Source organism: Macaca mulatta, chromosome 14, assembly GCF_049350105.2.
Source record: "Macaca mulatta isolate MMU2019108-1 chromosome 14, T2T-MMU8v2.0, whole genome shotgun sequence".
Lineage (NCBI taxonomy): Eukaryota > Metazoa > Chordata > Mammalia > Primates > Cercopithecidae > Macaca > Macaca mulatta.
The window spans coordinates 112,142,525-112,157,879 of record NC_133419.1 but is presented as its reverse complement, the minus strand read 5'-3'; the positions used below and the strand labels follow the sequence as shown (position 1 = coordinate 112,157,879).

The following is a 15,355-nucleotide window of genomic DNA, read 5'->3' as shown; positions in this document are numbered from 1 at the left end:
AGAGGGGTAACATACCACTGCAGCTAGCTGAGGTGGGGGCGGGAAGGGGAGGGTCTTAGATAGGGCAGCATGGCATGGCTGGAGCTACCTCTACATGTCCCCAGTTGTAGCATGAAGGACTTGTTTTCTGGATGGATTCAGGGCCAACTTTGCCATGCTCCCGGAAGGCTCTGGTTGTACCTTCTTGGAAGACAATCCTACCTGCTCTCATCTGTCCCCTTCTCTTCGATCAGAACCTACTGCTGAGCCTTCCTCCATTGTTTGCTGTAACACACTCTGATATAGGCCCCCTGCTTCTACCCTTAGAAAGATGCCAGCAGCAGCTTCTCCACTATTGCCTTGCTTGGCCAGGATAAATTCTCATTGAAATGCTAGTAGAAACGAGTTGAATGGAATGGAAGTTAATTGGTTTGGGCAAGTCCCAGCTCTGTTTGTCACTAGGTATGTGACTGTGAGCTTCAATTTCCTCATCTGTAAAATGAGTACAAAAAGGATATCTTTATTGCATGATTGTTATGAGGATCCTGGGAGATAATGAATGTGAGGGCACCTATGGCAGCACTCAGTGTGTGTTCAGAGTCTGCTGCTGTGTGGGCATTCACCAAAGCCCATGCCGAAGCGGTGCTTCTCAAACCGGCGTGTACATTCCCATCACCCGAGGAGCTTGTGAAACATGTGGATTCTGATTCAGTAGAACTGGATGGGGCCTGAAATTCTATATTTCTAGTAAGTTCCTGAGCTGGTAGCAAGGTCTAAAAAGACTTTGTGATCAGAATCCTGCATTTCCATGACTCACTCAGGTGCTGACCCTCCCCTGCATTGATGGTTTACACTGACTCTTGCCTTGTCTGTGTTTGGAACTTTTTCTGCCTCCTTCTAGTTATTTCGCTCCACCTCTGTTGCTGGCCTTTTTGGTACCTCAGTCTACTTACCCCAGTGGCCTCTGACTCTGCACTTCTCTCCGACTCTGCCTTCTAGAGTGGCATTGCTCACACCAACTACCCATCTTTAATGCTTCTGGTCTAGTGTCACAAGACTCTCTTAAAATTTGCCTGAGGTAGCCTTTGGATAAAGCCCAACCCATTTTCCTTCTCCCTTGGGTTGCCAGGAAGCTTACAGTGAAGTTTTGTGTTGAGTTATAACATTCTCTCCCCCAGTTTTATGATAAAATTAGTTTCTTCCCCCTTGCCATTCTTCTTTTATGACTTGGTTCTTACAGATTTTATTTTTTATTTTATTGTAGGTTTTGCTATTTGCTAGCTGAGTGATCTTGGGCAAGTCACTTAACCTCTTTGGGATTCTGTTTTCTTTCCTATAAAGTGGGGATAATGAAGGTACCAACCTCATAAGATTGTTGGAAAGATTAAATGAGTGAATATCTATAAAGTCCTTAGAACAGTTTTTGTCACATGGTAAGCACTACATGAGTGTTATTCATTGTTGTTGTTATTATTCTATAAACTGCCTCAAACCCTTTTGAAAGTGAAAATGTTATCATCATCATCATCATCATCATCAGAAAAACCATGTCAGCATCAAAGTGGTATGCAATATACCATGAAATTATTGTATTACCCTGAAATACATAAGTTATGGGACATCTTTTAAGCTAGAAAGAAAGACATTTAGGACAAATTAAATCAAATACAGTAGCTAGTAAACTTTAAGAAACTCGTTTCTTGTATCCTAAAATCAAGTAGTTCCAAGATGGATTGAAATGAAATAGAATTTATCCTACCAGCCTACTGATAGGCCATATCATCTCCATATCACAAAGTGGGCTTTGAGCATTGTAGTCTTGACTGAAACAATTCTTTTGAACCTGCTCACTTATTTTCTGCCCTGTTCTAGCTTTCTGGTCTATTCTAGCTCCTGACTCTTGGGCCTTGTCTCTCATTTCTGGTCCAACTAATTTCTTAAACCTAATCACTGGATTCAGCTGACCTGTTTTGACACTGTTGCCTTCTCTGACTTATCACATTTCTGTCTGCTTTAGGACACCATCCCACTGGATTTTGCTCTAGCTCCTAGGACTTTACTGGATGACATTCTGGGGTTCTCACTTATCTGCCTCATACCTTCATGATTCCCTCAATGAATTTATTTTATGTCTATTCTGTGCCAAACACTGATATAAAGTCTAAAGAATATAGAATTTAAAAAAAAACCCAACAAAAGTCAGACAAAGTTTTGACTACCATGGAGATTATTTTTTTTGTTGGAGACGACAGACATAAACAAATCAATAAATGCTATATACTCTATATTCTGAAAGTGTGATCCATGGGCCAGCAACAATGGTATCATCTGAAAGCTTGTTACAAGTGCAGAACCTAACCCTATAGAGTCAGAATCTGCAGTTAACAAGATCCCTGGTTGATTTGTGTGCGCATTACAATTTGAGACATGCTGCTTGTACAAGATAGTCTGTTCATGATATGAAGGAAAAGAAAGCAGGTTAAGGAATTAGAAAGTGGAGGTGGGGTGGAATGTGCATGAGTGCTATTTCCTATAAGATGGCCAGGGAAGGCTGCCTTGGTAAGACAGCATCTGCTCAGTGACCTGAAGAAGGGAGGAGCATGCCAGGTAAATCCTTTCCCAGCAGAGGAGACAGTGAGTGCAAAGTCCTCTAGCAGGACCATGGTTGGCCTGTTCAAGGAGCAGCAAGGGGGTCAGTGTGCCTGGAACAGAGTGAACAGGAGGAGAGTAGAAGGAGACAGGAGCAGAATGAACAGGAGGAGAGTAGAAGGAGAAAGGAGCAGGAGGATGCCAGATCATTAGGGTGTGGGTCAGAATGAGAACCTGAGAATCTGCCCAAGTGGGATGGGAAGCCATTGGAGGGTTTTAAACAAAGCAGGGGCATAGTTATGCCTTAAAAGGATCACTCTGGCTGCTGTTACTGTGTAAGGACAAAATTAGAGGCAATAAGACCAGGTAGAGAAGGGGCATATTAATCTAGGGGAGAAATGATGATAGCTTAGGCTGGAGTGGTAATGTTGGTGGAGGTGCTGAGAGGTAGTTGTACATTAGACATATTTTGAAGGTAAAATTAATAGGGTTTTCTGACGGGCTGAGTGCAGAGGATGAAAAAAGGCAGGAACCCAAGGACGACCCCAAGTTTTTTGTCTGAGAAACTTAGATATGATTGCCATTTGCAAGAGGAGCTGATTTGATGGGGAAAATTGTGGATTTTGTTTTAGACATGTTATGTTAGAATGGCTTACTGGAAAATCAAGTAGACAGGTTGAGGATGCACTTGCTTATATGGCTTAAAGTTTGTGGGAGACATTTAAAGTAGGATGAACTTTAAGGATCTTCTACTTAATTTCACAGCTGAATAAACTGAGTCTGAGTGAGGTGAGGTGGTCTTGACCAAGGGCACACAATGAGTTGGTCATAGTGCTTACTTCTGGTCTTTTGTACTCATTGCATGCTATCTCTCTGTGCATGGAGAGATAGCAACAAGTTAGGTCAACAAATTATTATGGTAAATTTGTTTATTTGGAATTCCCAAACCTCACAGGGTTGTGGAAATGAAAGAAAACCCATCTTTGATATTTCCAGCCAAAGTCTCATTCCTAGGCTAGAGGGCTCATGGGCTGGATTCTCGGTGGCCATTCTTGAATCTCTAGTTATATCAGGAGGATTGCTTGAGCCCAGCAATTTGAGACCAGCACGGGCAGCATTGTAAGATCCCTGTCTCTACAAAAGTTTAAAATATTAGCCGGGTGTGATGCCATGCACCTGTAGTCCCAGCTACTTGGGAGTCTGAGGTGACAGAGCCAAAACCCTGTCTAAAAAAAAAAAAAGAGTTTCAGAAAGACCCATAGATGCATTTTACAAATGAGGAAGTTGAGGCTTAGAAGGCAGTTAAATGACTAATTCAAGGTCCTATTGCAGATTAGTAACAGACCTGAGACTGGAACTCTGTCTTCTGACTTACAGTGCAAAACTTAAGACTTGGAGTAGGAAGATCTGTCTTCAACTTCCATCATTTCCATGCATCTAAAGCAGGAAGAACAAGTCTCTCACCTTCTTTAGGTTTTCACTTCCCCAAGTATGTGACACTGCAAGTTACTTATCACTCCAATACATTAGCTTATTCATCTGTAAAGCAGAGTTAATCAAATGAGATAACTTACATAAAATGTTTCAGGAAATTGCTTTTTTTCCTACTATAGCACACAGCATTTCATATGCCAAAACCATCCAAAAGAGAGGAAATCCCAATTGAACCCTTCATTAGGAAGAGGATACTGACATGGGAGAGTCCTGTGCACATGACTTGTATCTCTAGTGTTTTAGTCTGTTTGTGTTGCTATAAGGGAATACCTTGAGATTAGGTAGTTTATAAAGAAAAGAATATTCTTTGGCTCATGGTTCTGCAGGCTGTAAAAGAAGCATGGTGCTGGTGTCTGCTTGGCTTCTGGTGAGGGCTTTAGTGCTGCATCAAGACAGGCAGAGAAGGTCAAAGAGGAAGTGGGCACGTGGGAAGACAGACTAAACCTCAGGGACATCCTGGCTTTATAAGAATCCACTCTCATAGGAACTAATCCATTTTCCCAAGAACCAATCCAGTTTCTCAAGAGCAAGAACTCACCCATTGCCTTGAGAATGGCATCAAGCCATCGCACCACAAGTGATTCCCCCATGACTCACCAGCTCCTATTAGGCCCTGCATTCAATACCACCACAGTGGGGATGAAATTTCAACATGCATTTCAGTGGAGACAAACAAATTATATCTAAACCACAGCACCTAGCCAGCTCCTTTTCCAGCTCCCCTCATCTCCTAAAGGGGTGATTTTTTAATTTTTTCTCCTCTACCACGTCTTCTTTCCCTCTCAGAGGAAATATATGCAGTCAGATGGGAGCTTCTTTGATTTTCTTTAACCACAAACATCTGCATAAACACCATTCCCATCTCTTCCTCCTTCTGAAATGGCATTATCCCACTTTTTCCCTTGGCTAACTCCAATTCTCACTTCTTCTTTTCAACTCGACTCAGAGGCCACTGCATCCGGCTCACATCCACCCTCCATTAGCAGATTGGCTGCCATCTTGTTTCCTCCCACAGCACCTTGTGTCTCCTTGATCATAGCATGAATCCCATTGTCTTATAATATTTGCCTACTCAAAAGCCTCCCTCGTTAGAAGGTAGGGATTCTATTTGTCACCCCACCTACCTGGTGCCTGGCACATAGTATGTTCTTGACAAATGCTTTGGATAGGTGAATGGGTGCATGATGCTCACTTGGGTTGCCCTGAAGATGACTTCATTAGCTTATGTTGCCATCTCTCTTGGGTCTGAATTTCCTGGTGAGAGAAGAGTCTTCAGGTCATCCGGGATCTCTTTTGCACCTCTCACTTCAGGTGGAAATGAATGAAAGCAAAGGTGCTCTGTTTTGACTACTTTGCACCAGCTGTACACCTGGTCCCTTGTTTCTCTGAAACCCTCTCTTGAATGGTGGAGGTGAGGACGCTGATGTCAGGGATTGCTGCTGGAGGAGGCAGGTGGTCCTGGGCCTGTAGCCATATAGCTATAAGCTCTTGGTTTTCCCCACAGTGAGTCTGCTCCTCCACTCATTCCTGAGCAGCCTCACCTGCTTCTGGGAACCTTTCTTGAGGTCCCCTGCATCTCTTCCCCAGGGCCAGTGAGCCAGGCCCAGGGGCCTCTAAGCAGGTTGTAGTAATGGGGATCTCACCAACCAGGAGACAAAAGGAAGTGGGAGGATGTAAGAGAAATAAATGAGAAGGAGAGGGGGTGGCTTCCTTCTTCTCCCACCCCATCAAGTGTGGCCTCAGCTCCAGTGACTCAGCACAAGCATCTCCACCTGTCCTCTGGGAATTGCATCTATGACATGGGCTTGGAGGCTTAGGACAGGGAAGGCTGCATGTTCCATGGGCCTGGCTGAAGTAAGCCTGTGTAGAGGGGAAGGATCTTAGTGTTCTTTCACTTGCACTGATGGAGCCCCTTTGCCCTGGCACTGGGCTCTGGCCATGGAGGCCTCTGTGCCCTCTCCATCCTAACCCTGACACTCCACACTTTTCCTGCCCTTCTGATTCTCATTGGAAGTCACATATCCTGAGGAATAAAGCACAGTGGTTAGGAACTTGGACTCTGGAGACAACCCCACCTGGGTGCAAAAACTCCACCATGAAACTGCTCTGCAAGTTACTTACCTTCTCTGAGGATGAGCTTTTGCAGTCAAAAGGTGGTAAGTTTCTGCTTGTAGGGTTTTAGGAGGACTGTATTAGATAATGCTTATGAACTGGCTTTGAGCTTTTGACAAATAGTGACTATTACGCTTTTTTTTTTTTTTTAACGGAGTCTCGCTCTGTCTCCCAGGCTGGAGTGCAATGGCACAATCTCAGCTCACTGCAACCTCACCTCCCAGGTTCTAGCAATTCTCCTGCCTCACCTCCCAATTAGCTGGGATTACAGGTGCCCGCCACCATGTCCAGCTAATTTTTTGTATTTTTAATAGAGACAGGATTTTACCATGTTGGTCAGGTTGGTCTTGAACTCTTGACCTCAGGTGATCCACCTACCTTGGCCTCCCAAAGTGCTGGGATTACAGGCAAGAACCACTGCGCTTGGCCCATTATGCTGTTCTTATAACTGCATCTTTCTCTAACCTGCCTTGTCAGAAATAATTCCCTTTCCATGGTGTTACTACAGAATATTGTATTAATATCTAATCATTTTCATAATAGCATATAGAATATATGTTAGATATGTTATATGCTACATATATAGTATATTATATTTATATACTATATACTTACATGGTATAACTAGATATAGTATATATGCTATATAGTATTATAGTATATACTACATATTTAATAGTATGTAATAATAGTGTATGATAATAATAGTAATAATCACTTTTATTAAATGCTTACCATGTGCCAGACACTTTTTTATGAGCTTTATATGCATTAATTCACTGAATCCTCTCGAGGTAAGTGTGATTGTTTTCCAAATTTTATAGATAAGCAACTAAGGCACAGAGAAAGTAGGTAACTTGCCTAGTGATCTGTAGTAAGAGCAAGAGTAGGATGTGAAATGAGGTAGGCAGCCTCCAGCATCACAGACTATTGTACATGGACTTTGCTACCCACCCCTGGGATGTGAGTTTTACGAGGTTCACTGCCTGGGTCTGATTCATCCCACCAATGCCTTGTTCCAGGTCTGCAGTTATTTGTGGAATGCCTGTACAAAGGAGATGCCATCAGCAGAACGTACCAGCTCTTCAGTGGCTAATAGCCCCAGGAGGGAGGATGCCGGCTTCCCAGTGCCTCCTTCCCAAAGCCCTGGCCTCCAGCTCATTTCTGGTCCAACTAAGTGGGCTATATCTGAACCTGGCAGTAGTCAGGAGATGCTTTTCCCCCCAGGGAATAGTGCCTATAGTGTACAAGGCATACTGTGATGGGAAAAAATGATGAGTAAGATGACTAAAACAAGAAAATTCGAGTCTCATTTTCCAAGGGATTCTTCCTGAAAAGTGAGCAGAGGTAAGACACTGGGCACAAGCATGGATTCAACTATTTGGTGATCAGCCAGCAAAGAGAGATGGTGCTCAGTATCCTATCCAGTGGGCCAGCAGGGCCCTGCTGAGCCATCCACTCATCCCCCACTCCAGGCATGCAGAAGCTGACAGTCACCTGAAGGTCATCACAATCAAAAGACATTAGTGTGTAGCCAGGCACAGTGGTGTGTGCCTGTAGTCTCAGCTACTCAGGAGGCTGACATGGGAGAATGATCACTTGAGCCCAGTTTAGAGACCCTGTCTCTAAAACAAAAACAAAAGAACACTAGTGTGTAGTGAAATGGTCATATGATTGTTGGTTGTTAGCAAGTCACTTACGTCTTCTAATCTTAAATTGCATCTTCTCTGAAGTAAGGGCACTAGTAAAACCTGTTCCACAGATTTGTTGGGAGAAAGTAAAGCATCATACATTACGAAGGGCAGTAAAGATATGTTATATCTGCAGAATGCTGTAATAATAATTACTAAGTAAGGATGCTAGTAATAATAATATCTAATCTCTATACAGCACTTGCTATATGCCAGAAACTCTTCTAAGTGTTTTATACATATTTAATCCTTACAACAATCTTATAGGATAAGTACTATCATTAAAACTAAGGCACAGAGAGGTTCAGTAGATTGTCCAAAGTTACACAGCTAGCAAGTAGCATAGTCGGCATTTAAAATCAGGCTTTGAGTCTGTGCTAACTGCCACGCTATACTTCCTCTTTATGAAGAATGTGAGCATGTACATTTTATAAAGCATAATTTCAGGTAGCCTTCCCTCCCCACTCCCTAAACTCTCTGGCAGCGGCAACATTGGGTTATTGTTCATACTGAGATCAATCCACCCCTGAAAAAGTATCTGGAGTCTGCTACACATTCCAAATCTTGCCAAAGCTTCTTTGGTGTTCCAGAAAACGATAAAGAGGGTCAGTTTTGTTCTCAGTGAGAGGCCAGGTAACCTCTGCAAACTCTCTGGGTTCTCATGGTTCTGACATTTTTTGTTTTTTTTTTTTGAGATGGAGTCTTGTTCTCATCACCCAGGCTGGAGTGCAATGGCATGATCTCGGCTCACCACACTCTCTGCTTCTCAGGTTCAAGCAATTCTCTTGCCTCAGCCTCCTGAGTAGCTGGGATTACAGGTGCCCACAACCAGGCCCGGCTAATTTTTGTATTTTTAGTAGAGACGGGGTTTTGCCATGTTGGCCTGGCTGGCCTCGAACTCCTGACCTCATGATCCACCTGCCTCGGCCTCCCAAAGGGCTGGGATTACAGGCGTGAGCCACCGCGCCTGGCCAGTTCTGATATCTTAATGCCCACCAGAGTCCTCAGTAGCTGAATCTGACTGCAATGGAGGTGACTCCAGAAATCAGACTACAAATATGCATTAGGAACCCACACTATGACCAGCATAGTGCTGGGATGTGGGGGATGATGTATAGGAAGCAGGATTGTGGTGTGTATCCACAAAGAGTTAGCAATCCAGTTGGAAAGATCCAACAGGTGAAACCACAGAATAAGATAACAAGATAACATGAAGTGACAATGTAATGATTGAAACTGTTCAATATTGACAATGAGACCATGAGAGATAAAGGGAACATGCTGCTAATTGTATACCATTCAGTTCCTGGTCTTTATATCAAAGCTCCAAGTTTTCATGTCTCCCAGCATGAATGACCTGTCCTTTCTTCCTAGAGAAACAATTCCAAGAAAAAGGACATTCTTCACTCAGCAGCTCCTGCCGTATTCACTGAGATGTGTTTTTTTGTTTTCCTATGTATTTCTTCATAAGAGATGGTAGATAAGTCAATCTGGGGTCTGTTACCCTTCGAGTAATACCTGAAAAAGTGAGGAGAGCAGAGGGCACTTGGGTCAAGTTGTTATGTCGGATGATTCCCTGCACCCTGTTTCGTGGTGTGCCCTCACCTCTCTAGGGACCTAGAAACTGCTTCCTAACCACAGATGCTTAGGTTGCTTCAGGTAAGGCATCATCTTAATTCTTTGATGGGCAGCAGCCCTTTCTCCTCTAGCTGGATGACATTGGGTAAGTTGCTTACTCTCTTTTGAATTTTAGTTTTCTTCATCTATAAAATGGATGTATTAGTCCATGTTCATGCTGCTGATAAAGACATACCCGAGGCTGGACAATTTACAAAAGACAGAGGTTTAATGGACTCACAGCTCCATGTGACTGGGGAGGTGTCACAATCATGGCAGAAGGTGAAAGGCACATCTTACATGGTGGCAGACAAGAGAAGAGAACTTGTGCAGGGAAACTCCCCTTTATAAAATCATCAGATTTCATGAGACTTATTCACTATCATGAGAACACCATGGGAAAGACCTACCCCCATGATTCAATTACCTCCCACTGGGTCCCCTCCCACAACATGTGGGAATTCAAGATGAGATTTGGGTGGGGACACAGCCAAACCATATCAATGGATATATGAAAGTGTGTGTGAGGACAAGCTGAAATAATCAATACAGAGTCCTTACCATCCTGACTGGTACATAATACTTTTTTCTAAAATGATATTTTTGTTATTAGTTCTACTACTAATATCCTCACATTGCTACCACCATTATCATCAGCATCATCATTACCACCAACATCATCAATATCATCAATACCATCATCACTGTCATCATCTAACCAGTACATCCCATGTCCCATTTCCTTAGGACCTATTCAAATGACTTGTTGGTTAATCTGATAAATACCAAGCTCTCTTTGAGTGACAATGGCTTAATTTGTCACCCCACTCAGGAATATCTTTATTCAAGTTTGCAAGGGGCAAGAGAGTGACTTACTGAAAATTAATGCTGACAATTGTAGGCCCCATGGTGGGAGAGAAAGGAAGTTAGTTTTGGCCAAATGGACTTTTGGATGCTTCCCAGATCCCCTCCTCTGCAGCTGTCAGTTCTGGCCCAGAGATAAACTGCTTCACTGGATTTTCTCCATTGTCTCGCAATGCAGGTAAAGGAGACCTGAGCCCACAAACAACATTTCCCCTTTCTCCATTAATTACAGTGTCATGGTGAAGGGAGAACTTCATTTTAATTTCAGTCCTACATAACGCAGTGCCTGGAGGAAAACAACAGAAGTGTTTGAGGTTGAAATTCTGAAGCATAAAAAGCACAGGTTAATTACCTTTGGCTTCACAGGCAGATTTCTGTGTACACAATTGTGTTTCATCTTTGTAACCTGAGGCTCTACTTTGAGGGTTTCTCAAGTAGAGAAATTACCCATGCTCTGTCCAGAGTCGTGCTCGAGTTAAGAGCTCACAGGATGATGGGCATAAATACCACTGGAGCAGCCCTATGACTCTTGGGGCTCCCGTAAGAGAAGTCCTTCTCTGGAGAGAGATCGATTTGGCAATTCAGAAGGCTAAAGGGACTCATTCTGAAATTTTTGCTTTGGGGCTCCCACTTAATGTTCTACTCTGCAAAGCGGTGTTCAGTTCCATTGAAATTCTTCACCAAGTCAACACAAATTTCAATGTGGAAATGAGTGTGTGGAGACATTTCTGATGTATTTTATTATTATTATATTATTTTGCTCTTGGCTGAAAACACAGTCAGACCTTTGTGCAGAATGTGGATTCTGAAAGGCCATTGAATGCCAGTTGGGAGAATCTTTAAGGCATCTCAGGGGAACAGTTACCACAAATACAGCACATGCCAACTTGCCTTGAGGCTAGGAAGGCTGAAGCTTTCTCTGTAGCACCCCCACTCTTCCTACATACTAACCCTGAGAGGATCTGGAAGGCACATCCCCTTGGCTGGTACAGGAGGCTTATTCCATTCATCCATCGAACAAATATTTGTTGAGCGTCTGCTGGTGCCAAACCTATTCTAGGTGCCAAGGATATAGCAGTGAACAGAAATAGGCAACAATCCTTCCTGACATAGAATTCCCTTTTCCTCAGGTTGGTTGAATATTGGTATTTTGTTCTCTCTGACTGTATGTGTGTATGAATTATGTAAATATATCTTAGATTTTATATATAGATCTTAGATTTCTTAGATTGATATAAAATAACATGTAATAAATTTTAAATATATTGACATATTGTATTAGTCTGTAATCACGCTGCTAATAAAGACATACCTGAGACTGGATAATTTATAAAGGAAAGATGTTTAATTGACTCACAGTTCCACATGGCTGGGGAGGCCTCACAATCATGGCAGAAGGTGAATGAGCAACAAAATCACATCTTATGTGGCAGCAGGCAAGAGGGCGCGTGCAGGGAAACTCCCCTTTACAAAACCAGTAGATCTCCTGAGACTTATTCACTATCACGAGAACAGCATGGGAAAAACCTGCCTCCGTGATTCCATTACTTCCCATCGGGTCCCTCCCAAGACATGTAGGGATTATTACAATTCAGTGTGAGATTTGGGTGGAGACACAGAGCCAAACCTTATCACATATAAGCAATATATGAATAAAAATATATAATTATACATTCTTAGATTGTGTGTTCCAAGAAGGCAGGGGTTGAATTCATCCAATTATGTTTGTACAAGCCCAGAATGATACCATTCATTCATTCATTCATTCACTCAACACATACTTTCTGAGTGCCTACTGTGAATTAGGTGATGGGGATACAGTGATGGGCAGAAAACCCCTCAGAGATTATAGTCTAATTTAGTAAATATGAGAACAAAGATAGTGAGGCCATGGTATTTGTTGACATTTAATTTAAGTTTATGATGCACAAATCTTAAATCTTACATCCAAAGAGTCATGCTATATTCATTGCTAGTTGACACATTTTTTTTGCATGAATGACATTGCCCACCCTATGTACAACTTGGTTTTTAAAAATCTTTTTATTTTGAAATAGTTTTAGGTTTGCAGAAAGGTTGCAAAAATAAAGCACAGAGGATTCATATGCTCCCTTCTCCCTGCTTTCTTTTCCCTTTTATTTATTTATTTATTTTTTGAGATGGAGTCTGTCTGTGTTGCCCAGGCTGGAATCACTGCAAGTTCTGCCTCCCAGGTTCACGCCATTCTCCTGCCTCAGTCTGCCGAGTAGCTGGGACTACAGGCGCCTGCCATCATGCCCAGCTAATTTTTTGTGTTTTTAGTAGAGACGGGGTTTCACCATTCACAGGATGGTCTTGATCTCCTGACCTCGTGATCCACCCGCCTTGGCCTCCCGAAGTGCTGGGATTACAGGTGTGAGCCACTGTGCCCGGCCCCAGTTTTCTTTAATGTTATCAACTTATGCAACTATGGTACATTTATCAAAACTAAGAAATTGGCATTTATGTAATACCATGAACTAACTTACAAACTTTATTTGGATTCACCAATTTTCCTATTTTTTTTTTTTTTATGTTCCGGGTTCCAGTCAGGAACAGCCTATGAAATCATTCATTGTGACTCTTTAGTGTCCTCTGCTCTGTGAGTTTCTCAGTCTTGTTTTTATGACCTTGACAGTTTTGAGGAGTACTGGTAAGGTAGTTTATAGAATGTCCCTCAGTTTGGGTTGTTTGGTGTTGTCTTATGGTTATTCTGGAGCTATGGTTTTTTAGAAAGACTACTATAGAGGTGAAGAGGGCTTCTTGCTACATCCTGCCAAGGCTATATGATATGAACATGACTGGTCACAGGTGGCATTAACATTGGTCACTTGGTTAAGGTGGTGTCTGCTAGGTCTCTCCATGGTGAGGTTATTTCTTCCCCTTCATACACTCTTTGTTAGAAGCTAGTCATTAACCAGCCCGCGTGGGAGTGGGAGAGATTAACCTCTATCTCCTAGAGGAAGCCTTCTTTCTTCTTGAGTTTTCCTCACTTACGTGTCTTGTCTTTGGGGATAAGGGCTTTAAGAATCATAAGATTCACTTTGGGAGGCCGAGACGGGCGGATCACAAGGTCAGGAGATCGAGACCATCCTGGCTAACACGGTGAAACCCCGTCTCTACTAAAAACACAAAAAATTAGCCGGGCGAGGTGGCGCGCCTGTGGTCCCAGCTACTCGGGAGGCTGAGGCAGGAGAATGGCGGGAACCCGGGAGGCGGAGCTTGCAGTGAGCTGAGATCTGGCCACTGCACTCCAGCCTGGGCGACAGAGCGAGACTCCGTCTCAAAAAAAAAAAAAAAAAAAAAAAAAAAAGAATCATAAGATTATTTTCCTTTGAAGTGATGTTAAAGTTATGCTATATTAAAGTTTAGACATTTAATCTGTTTGTACTGTACTTTGTTTAGAACATTCTTCATCATTTAACATGAGCTTGTGCAATACAGACAAAGAAGGAGAGAGAGATGAATTTTCATTGGAGGGTTCTAAAGTTCTTGTTATTTGTAAACTAACTCAAGTACTACAGATGCAATACCCTTTCCTCAGTTGAGAGCAGTTTTAGGAACTGCCTATTGTATTTTAAGATAAGAGACTCCATAGTAGTTCAATTCACATAACTGTAGAATCACAGAACACTAGGCCTGGGCACAATCATCTGCTCTGGTCTCCTCCCTTTACAGATGGGGAAACTGAGGCACAGAGCGGAAGCATGACTTTTCCGAGGTTGCCCAGCCAGTCAGTGGGAGGCTGGGCCTCCTGCTTCTCAGGGTTCTTTTGCTGTAAATTCCTGTCTGACCTCCCCAGTAACAGAGGGGATTTACACCGTCTCCCCTCACTCCACGCTCACCCCATCTTCACCCATCCCGCCTCTCTCCAGGGCCTCCCGTTTCTCTCGGTAGATCAGGAATAAGGCCTCTATCCAGACCATACTTAGGACAATGCAGGATTGCAAATACCGCCACACCTCAGTCCCACTCAGCCCACACCCGCCACCCTGAGGGCAGAAGGACCTCTCAGGCTTCAGCCACTTCCCTGCATCCCAGCCCACCAACCTCAGCTGTGGCCTGCAAGTCCCACACCTCTTCTAGCCAGGCTCTGGTATAGGATGGAGACGCTGTGGTTTAAAAGTGGAAGCTCTCTAGTAAATTTGGAGTTCACTCTCAGAGACCGCCGTCCCGGAAACAAGGCGATCAATTCCCTTAGAAGACCACACCCGCTTAAAGCCATGGAGGGACTAAGCAAGTAGGTCTTACCTTCTCAGGGGGCAATATGACTCACAGTTTGCATTTGGGAGAGGAAACAGGAAAAACATTGCCCCCTTCCTCCTACCACCCACTTCCCCTGGGGCTAGAAAGTGAAGGGGTAAACATCTGGCTGAATTTGCCCTGCTCAGGAGATAGGTCATTTCTCCCCACGAAAGGAATGAAGCTTAAAATCCCATTGGGCTCCTACGTTCAAAGGGAGTCCAATGATCAAATTCACATGCGAATGCTTTCCAGTGGTTCCCTGGACAATGAATTTTACAGGAGGTCAGGGGAAGAGCTTTCTCATGCCAGAGGCTAAGGGGTATCCAGGGGTTCAGTCAAAATATCTGACTGGCTGGAGTTTTCACATTGCCCATTTGGACAGTCTTGGCCACAGCTGGGGATCCTACAGGAAGCAGAGCCAAAGGTAATGAAAGCCTCCAAGGAAGCGGCTGCAATTGCGGCTTCAAGGGCACCTCCTGCGTGGGGCTTCCACAGATTGGGCAACCCACGTGGTGACGTGAGTAAAGGTGAGGTTTGGGTGCCTCAGTTTCCCTCTGGGGTTGTGCTTCATCCACATATCCCTCTTGGTGTAGGATCTTCAGTTTTCATGCCTTTTCGCCCCATTAAGATCTCTCAGGAAAGCTCAAGAACTCTTTTATGCTAGCATGTAAATCACCGGCTCTGCCTCAAAATATTAGACCTTTACAGGCATCATTGCTTTTAAACAGGGATAAACATGGTTCTCA

At 43.4% G+C, this 15,355-nt stretch overlaps 1 long non-coding RNA gene across 2 annotated transcripts in view; it reads left to right on the top strand.

The window, feature by feature from the left end:
• The window catches only part of LOC144334458 (uncharacterized), a 52,911-nt gene that overhangs the window by 21,316 nt on the left and 16,240 nt on the right, over positions 1-15,355 (top strand). The gene's annotated exons all lie outside the window — the stretch shown is intronic.